Raw genomic sequence first — 7,449 nt, forward strand, 5'->3', positions numbered from 1 at the left:
ACATTTCCCAGAAGGATGGACTTCTTCTATTGAACCTTGAAGGAGACCCCTTTTTGTCCCTGGGACGGGTTCAGATTCTGGATTTGTTGCATGTTCTGTGTATCTTCTTTGAAACATTGGTGCTGAACCACCGAGCAGCAACATTACTCATTATCCTCAGGGTGTAAAGCAGTCGAAGAGTCATTAAGGACTCTCCATTTGGAAAGCAGCCACTGCCCAACAAAGGGCCTCTTCTTTCCTCAGCCAAGAGGAGAGGCACAGTCAGGGCCCTGGGGCCCTCTCTGACTCGAAACCGAGCATCACTGATGTCCTAGAGACTCCACTAAAGCAGGCGTACCCCTAATCTCACCCAGTGACAAAGCTGAAGCAGAAGTCTGCTGAAGTGCCAACAGTTTATTTTTATCTTTTCTTTAATAAGAACTTGGTAGGCTTTTCTTTGTTTTAGGACATGGGGCTACTATAGGGCAAGAAGGTGGAACTGGCTTAACCATGCAGCAGAGCCAATGGGATTTAAGGGACCTAAATATCCCCCCATCAGCCTATCTTCCATGCCTAAAATTCCACTGTGGAATACACATTAAGTACCTTATGACATTAAGGAGTTGTGACCTAAGAAAAACAATGAGAGGGAGGGAAAATTCATTGAACCTGATATACTAACTAGATCATACATGCAAAGTGCTCAGTACAGTGTATGAAGGATAAAAAGGACTCATAAATAGTAGCTGTTATTTCTATTACTAATAACTGCTGGACCGTTCGATAAGCCAATGTTTCTTGACCATCTACTTGGTGTTAGTATACCTTGCCAGATGTTGATAAATTGCCAGAATCTCTGTCTCAAAAGGCTCCTGTGATCAGGGCAAGAAACCCCTAAGATAAACAATTAGAATTCACCCTCATAAGTGCTCTCTCTAATAGGACACTGAGTACCAGGTGGGAGTGCAGGAGGGAGCAGCCTGCGCTGCTTGTGCAGATGGGACACTGTGCAAGAGAGACGGGTCAGGAGGAACATTTAGGGCGCTGCCAGGTGAGAATGAGGGGAAGGGTGTACTGGGCTAAGACTGCATGCAAAAGGCAAGATGACATGAAAAAAAAGAAGGCAGGAAAACAGAGGAACAATAATGAGTTCAATGTGTTCAGAGCACAGATTTCATCAAGGGCTAGAGAAGAAAATGGGATTGGAAAAATATCCTAAAGGAGGAAGTGCTATGCCTGGTGAATGGACTTAACCCAATAAGAAACATGGGTCCAAGTGCAGATTTTTAAGCAAGAACACAAGAAAATCTACTGTTTGGAAAGACACATTCATTGGTATCAAAGGACGGGGGTCAGCAAACTATGGCCTATGTGCCAAGTCCAGTCCTTTGTCGTTTTATTTTCCGGCTCATGAACTAAGGATGATTTTTGCATTTTCACACGGTCGAAAACCAATCAAAAGAACGTATTATGGCACAGGAAAATTAAATGCAATTTAAATTTCAGTGTCATCCATAAAGTTTTAGTGGAACACGGCCATGCTCATTTGTTTACACCTTGTCTATGGCCACTTTTGTGCTAAACAGCAGAGATCATTAAAAGTATTTACCATCTACCCTGCACAGAAGATGTCTGCCAGCCTCAGGTTAAAGGATATAGCTTAGAGCAGAGAGAGCAGAGAAGGCAGGGAAGCCAGCGTGAAGGGCAGAGGGAGAAGCTTCAGCCATGTTTCTCCAACCTGAGTCATGTACAAATCCCCCTCCGAAACTGCTCCAGGAGCTCTAGTGTCACTCGAATTACTTTTATTCAAACATAAATTAAATATTTACAAACAGACATTCTGGTAAAACTTCCTTATTCTTTTAGCTCTTACACAACTCTAAAACCAAAACAAACTTAAAAATCAAGTACAAACAAAACTACAAGACCAGTCAATTTCACGTTAACGTCCTTAATTTAAGGTGAGGGACGATGTCTTTCGGCTGCAACCAGATGTCTGCGTCGAGGTCCCAGGCCAGCCCCAGATTCATCTGAGTGCGAGTGCAGGTGTCTGCTACCACGTCTGGGTGATGACAACGATCTCACAACCTTCTCTGGGTGCAAGCACTCCAGACACCTTCATTCACGTAGAATGGCGTTGGCAACACTTCTGTAAAGGGTCAGATGATAAACATTTTAGGCTTTGCAGGCCCCTGCTACAACCATTCAATTCGCCATCATAGCTCAAAAGCCCTCACAGACAGGCCATAAACGGGCGAGCACGGGTGTGCTCCAGTCAAACTTTACTGACAGAACAAGCAGTGGCCAGAATTAGCTCAGAGACTCTGGGTCAACCTTTGTTCCAGGGCAAAGTGGAAAACTGGTGGGATTTCTGTTCAGCTGTGGACACACCCTCGACAGGCCAGGAGACCGCTGTGGAAGGAGAAGTCACTGCCACAGCCGCCCATCGGATGTATTCACAACGACAGGCAACACGCTGGACTGGGGCCACAAGCCTGGACAGCAGACAGCATCACAGCACTATCACCTCTTCACTTCACATCTGTATTCAAACCAGCTCACAGCAAGAATGACTATCTTGCCACTTCCCTTGGCCCAGAATGGGTTTTCCACCCACCGGCCCTCAACCTCAGGAGGCTCAGAGATGCCTGCAGGTCCTCATCACTTGGTTCCTGCTGGGACATCCAGAAGGGCCGGGTAATTATGGACTTTGCACATTAGCCACCAGAGTCCAATGCATACTGACAGAGTCTGAGCGCCATGCCGTTATAGTGCTGAAACTCAAAACGCAGTAAGAAAGGAAACTTGGCAACAGTCTTTTTAATTTGGTACCTTTTTACCCACACTGCGAGGCATTTGGGATCAGAGTTCTGATTCTCTTTACGAAGCTCTTCTATATACAGAATCACAGCCTACCTTTAACTTGGAGCCTGACACTCTAGAGAATTTTATTATTATTATTACGCTTCAATTTTAGACAAAAAACACATTTTGAAAGAAAAAAGTGCCAAGAAATACTATAACTTGGATAAGAAACAGTCTCATTTATTAGAGTCTTTCTTGTAGGGAAGAAACCTTCCCCACACACGTCCCCTTACCTGGCTACTCTTCTCTTCCCAAGACAGTCAATTCAGGGAAAAAAGAGGAATAAAATCTAACTCTGGGGGCCAGCCTAGTGGCATAGTGGTTAAGTTTGTGCACTCTCCTTCAGCAGCCTGGGGTTCACAGGTTCAGATCCCAGGAGTGGACCTCCACATTGCTCACCAAGCCATACTGTGGCAGTGTCCCACATAGAAAAAATGGAGGAAGACTGCCACAGATGTTAGCTCAGCGACAGTCTTCCTCAAGCAAAAAAGAGGAAGACTGGCAACAGATGTTAGCTCAGAGCTAGTCGTCCTCACAAAAAAAAAAGAAAGAAAGAAAAGAAAAGGAAAAATCTGATTCTGGTGTGGGTGTATAAACTCGTCATCCTGGTGAACGGATGGATGGGTGGCTATTTACCAACCAGATGAGGAGGCTGAGTCCTCCAGTGAGGCTTCGGGTGTGTTCTCCTGGGTGTTCCTGGACAAACTGCACTCCATTGCTCACGACCATCCTTACACGGGCCAGGCTCTATGCCAGGCATTGGTCAACTAGAATGGATGACAAGAGGGGCCTTGCCCTCAAGGAGATGGCACTGGAGTGGGCACCACCAGAGTCTTAGTTTTAGTTACATGCTTACTGTGTGCCAAGCACCATGCCAAGTGCTATACACACAATTTCTCTGGGAATACTAATGACACCCCCATTGAACAGACATGATCATCTTGTCTTTACAGATAAGAAAACTGAGACTCACAGAGGTTAAGTGACCTGATGAAGGACAGACAGCCAGTCAGCGGCAGAAGCAGGTTTCGACCCTGTGTGGTCTAATCTCGGAGCTTCTGTACTTCCTCCTGCAGAAGCTGGACACCTAAACAGACAATTCCACGACATCCATTATCCTACAGCAGGGAGAGCTGAAGCAGGGGCTCTGGGGGCAGGGGACTTGTGAGGGTGGTGGGCTATTTAGAGTACTCTAGAACAAACTGATTAGGACACATGACTCATGAGTGGGACCTGAGCAAAGCCCAGCTTCTGAACCCAGTGGAGCACTTTGCTAAACATCCCACTTTAGAGCACTCGGGACTGTCTTGGAGGGAAATAAAAGCACCAACCAGCCTTTCCTCCCAGAGATCCCCGTGGCTAACTGCCTCGCCTCTTTCAAATCAGCTTTCAAACATTATCTTCACAAGGAGCTACTCAACCACCTTATTTAAGCTGCACCCTGCCCCCTCACCATCGCTCTGATTTCTTTCCCTGCCCTCCTATTTCTCTGTTGCACTGTTTTCACCTTCCAACCTATGGTACTATGTAACTTACTTACTCACTACGTTTACTGCTTATTCTTATTGTTTACTACTTGAATCCTTTCTTTAGAACATAACGTGAACGACAGGAGGAACTGGTGTCTGTTTTGTTCACCACCACATCCCAAGTCCCTAGAAGAGTGCCGTGTATACAGCAGGTGCCAATATTTGTTAAATTAATAAACGAGTGAAGGAGTGTTGAAAAACAGACTGCGGATGTAAGACTGGGCTGAATGATTTTGGCAGCCCTTCCCAGCCCTGGCATTCGGCTCCCACATACAGGAAAAGCATCCTTCCATTTGGGATTCAGGGACACTGGAAGCAAGTTCTCACCCGTCTAGATACATGACTGAGGTCTCACCGGGATTGTGCTTTCGAATGTGGATGAGACCTTCATGTTCAATAAACTCTCATCCTTGGTCTCCCGTGCTTGTCTTCATTCTAGTCTTGTGCTCTCGTGACATGGGCAGTTAAAGAAGAGAATTTAGGGGTTGCCCTTTGACTGAGTGGTTAAGTTCATGTGCTCTGCCTTGGCAGCCCAGGGCTTCACCGGTTCAGATCCTGGGTGCGAACATAGCCCTGCTCATCAAGCCATGCTGAGGTGGCGTCGCACATGCCACAACAAGGGCTCAAACTAAAACATACAACTACGTACTGGGGGGCTTTGGGGAGAAGAAGGAAATAAATAAGTAAATAAATAAAAGAAGAAGAGAATTTAGTGCACACAGCAAAATCCCCCACATCTCAATGGCAGGCAGAACAAACTCTGTGATTTGAGTATTTTTGTGAAAATTCATAGGAGAGTCTTTGTGTCTGAATTAATATAATCTTAAAATTTACAAGAATCCAGTTTCCTTTTTATAAGGTTTCTATAACACATGTGTCAAGTGTCTAGTTTTGAAAGGACCTCCTAATTATTTCACTTACAACTTCCTCTGGGTTAATTATGGGAGTCTAAGAGTTGGACGAGGGGACAAGAGTAATACAGTTCTTGACATGCCATCTGAATGCAGGCTGAATGCGGTCTGTAACAAAGCCTTCCGGTTTTCCTTTTACTTATGATGTTGTCTTGTCCCCTTATCAGGGTGAGGAACACTCCACTTCTTTACAGGTTCAAACTGAATTCCAAATTCTGTCTGGAGCACATTTGGGTTTCTACCAGGCCCACTTTCTATTTCAATCCGAGGGGTGGGAGAGATGGAGGGTACCAAAATTTATTCCTGTGTGCTCAAATGTGATCAACCCTCGAGCTCTCACTTGACAGTTAATGTCAAAGAACAACTTTAGCGTCGTCTCTTTCTGGATTCATTCCTTTTTAATGCACATCCCTCTGGTTTCCAAAGCCAGAAAAATCTGTGGTTCATTCTAGATTATTCCCCCTGCCCTAACCCCTTCCCTGGCTATCATTTTGTCCTCAAGTTCTGTCAGTTTACATCTAAATATTTCTTGAATCCGTCCATTTCTCTCCATCCTCACTATGGCTGCCTCGATTATGGCTGCCACAGTGCTCTGCTGCTAAGGTCCAAAGTCATGAATGAGGCCTGTAAATAGGGTGACCAGTTCATCCAGGTTTGCCTGGGACTGTCCCAGTGTTAAATCTGAAAGTCTTACATGCCAGGACCCTCCCCCTGGTCCTGGCCAAACTGACACTGTTGGCACCCTCCCTGTAAGTCTTGGCAACTCTCTGCTTCCTCTCTTCACTGCAGCCCCACTCACCTTCTTCCAGTGACTTGGACTTTCTTACCTCAAGACCTTCACACGGGCTGGTTTTCTCCCTGGATTGCTTCTGCACTCACTCTTTGTATGGTTAGCTCATCCTCCTCTCCCAGATGCTGGCTCAAACGCCACATCTTCAGATAGCCTTTCACAACCCAGCACCCAGCCCCAAGTTAATTTCTGACCTTGCTCCAGCCTCTCGCTGTATTCTTTACTTTGCCTTCACATCTCTCAATTAGTGGGTTATATTTTGTCTGTGTAGTTACGTGTTTAAAGAAGCACTTTCTTCGTTAAAATTCAGCTCCTCAAAGGCAGACAATGTGTCTGTCTATACAGCTGTTTGTCCCCAACACCTTGCCCAGGACCTGGGAAGCATCGAGCCCTCTATAAATACACTTTCAATACATTTACTTTGTACGTGTTTTCCTTTTCCCCTGATTAAACTTACAAGACCTCTTTCTATCCTCCCTCCATCCCTTCTTCTTGCCTTTCTGGTCTCTTGCTGTCTCTCCTTTCTAGCTCTTTCTTTCTTTTCAAGAAACAACTCTTGGAATTAAGTGTTAATGCTACTGTTTTTATGATTTCTTGAACCAATATTTTCTGCTTTTATCAGTATTATTTCCTTCATCTAATTTTCTTAGGTATATTCTTTATTTTAGTTTTTGAGCTCTCAGGCCCATTTGCCAGCTCTCTCTTCCTCCCATCTGCTTTAGCTAGACTGAGCCTGCACTTTTCCTCAAGAGACAGAGCTGTGTCACTTCGTCACTCTTGTGGCACCCGTTGTTTTCTCTGTGGGATATGCCCTTCGTTTACTAATCTAACAAATATTTAATGGCTACCTCCCCACCTTGTCTACTGAACTAATAATTCTTTAAGATCCAGCTCAGCTGTTCCTTGACTGTAACGCTTTCCGGCCTCCACCCCCACTGAGTTTATCCGCTGCTCTGTGCCACACCCGTACCTGGAGTGGACATCCATTATAGTACTTACGTTGCGTTGTAACACTTTATTCATACTCCATCTTCCCCACTGAGCTCTGAGCTCCAGGATGACAGTGTCCGACCTCTGTGTCTATTTTGGAGGAGGCTGAGATTCTGAAGGAAAGGGACACACATAATTAGCATGGCTCTCTCTACAGCTTCATCCTCCTAAGAACTAAACAGACCTTCTTAAAAAAATACATTGAATAAGTCAACAGGAAAATAAGCAAGGAGATGAAGAGACAGAAACAAATACTGAGTCAGGGAGCATGTACATTTTCAACTTGATTAGATAATACCAAGAGAAATTTCTTCATTGGAGGAAAGAAGAAAAACAAGAGAGGGGCAAATACAAAAATGAATTTGATGTAGATAAGAGAGATTTT

At 44.9% G+C, this 7,449-nt stretch overlaps 1 long non-coding RNA gene across 1 annotated transcript; it reads right to left on the reverse strand.

Annotated features, from left to right (window-relative positions):
* Positions 1–1,676: 1,676 nt before the first annotated feature.
* LOC124234457 (uncharacterized) lies at positions 1,677–7,219 on the reverse strand. Its single transcript, XR_006887314.1, has 3 exons — positions 7,074–7,219; positions 3,818–3,931; positions 1,677–2,128 (listed from the first exon to the last, which is right to left on the reverse strand). It is a non-coding gene; the product is annotated as an uncharacterized LOC124234457 (long non-coding RNA).
* Positions 7,220–7,449: the final 230 nt, after the last annotated feature.

Source organism: Equus quagga, unplaced genomic scaffold (assembly GCF_021613505.1).
Source record: "Equus quagga isolate Etosha38 unplaced genomic scaffold, UCLA_HA_Equagga_1.0 74019_RagTag, whole genome shotgun sequence".
NCBI classification, from domain to species: domain Eukaryota; kingdom Metazoa; phylum Chordata; class Mammalia; order Perissodactyla; family Equidae; genus Equus; species Equus quagga.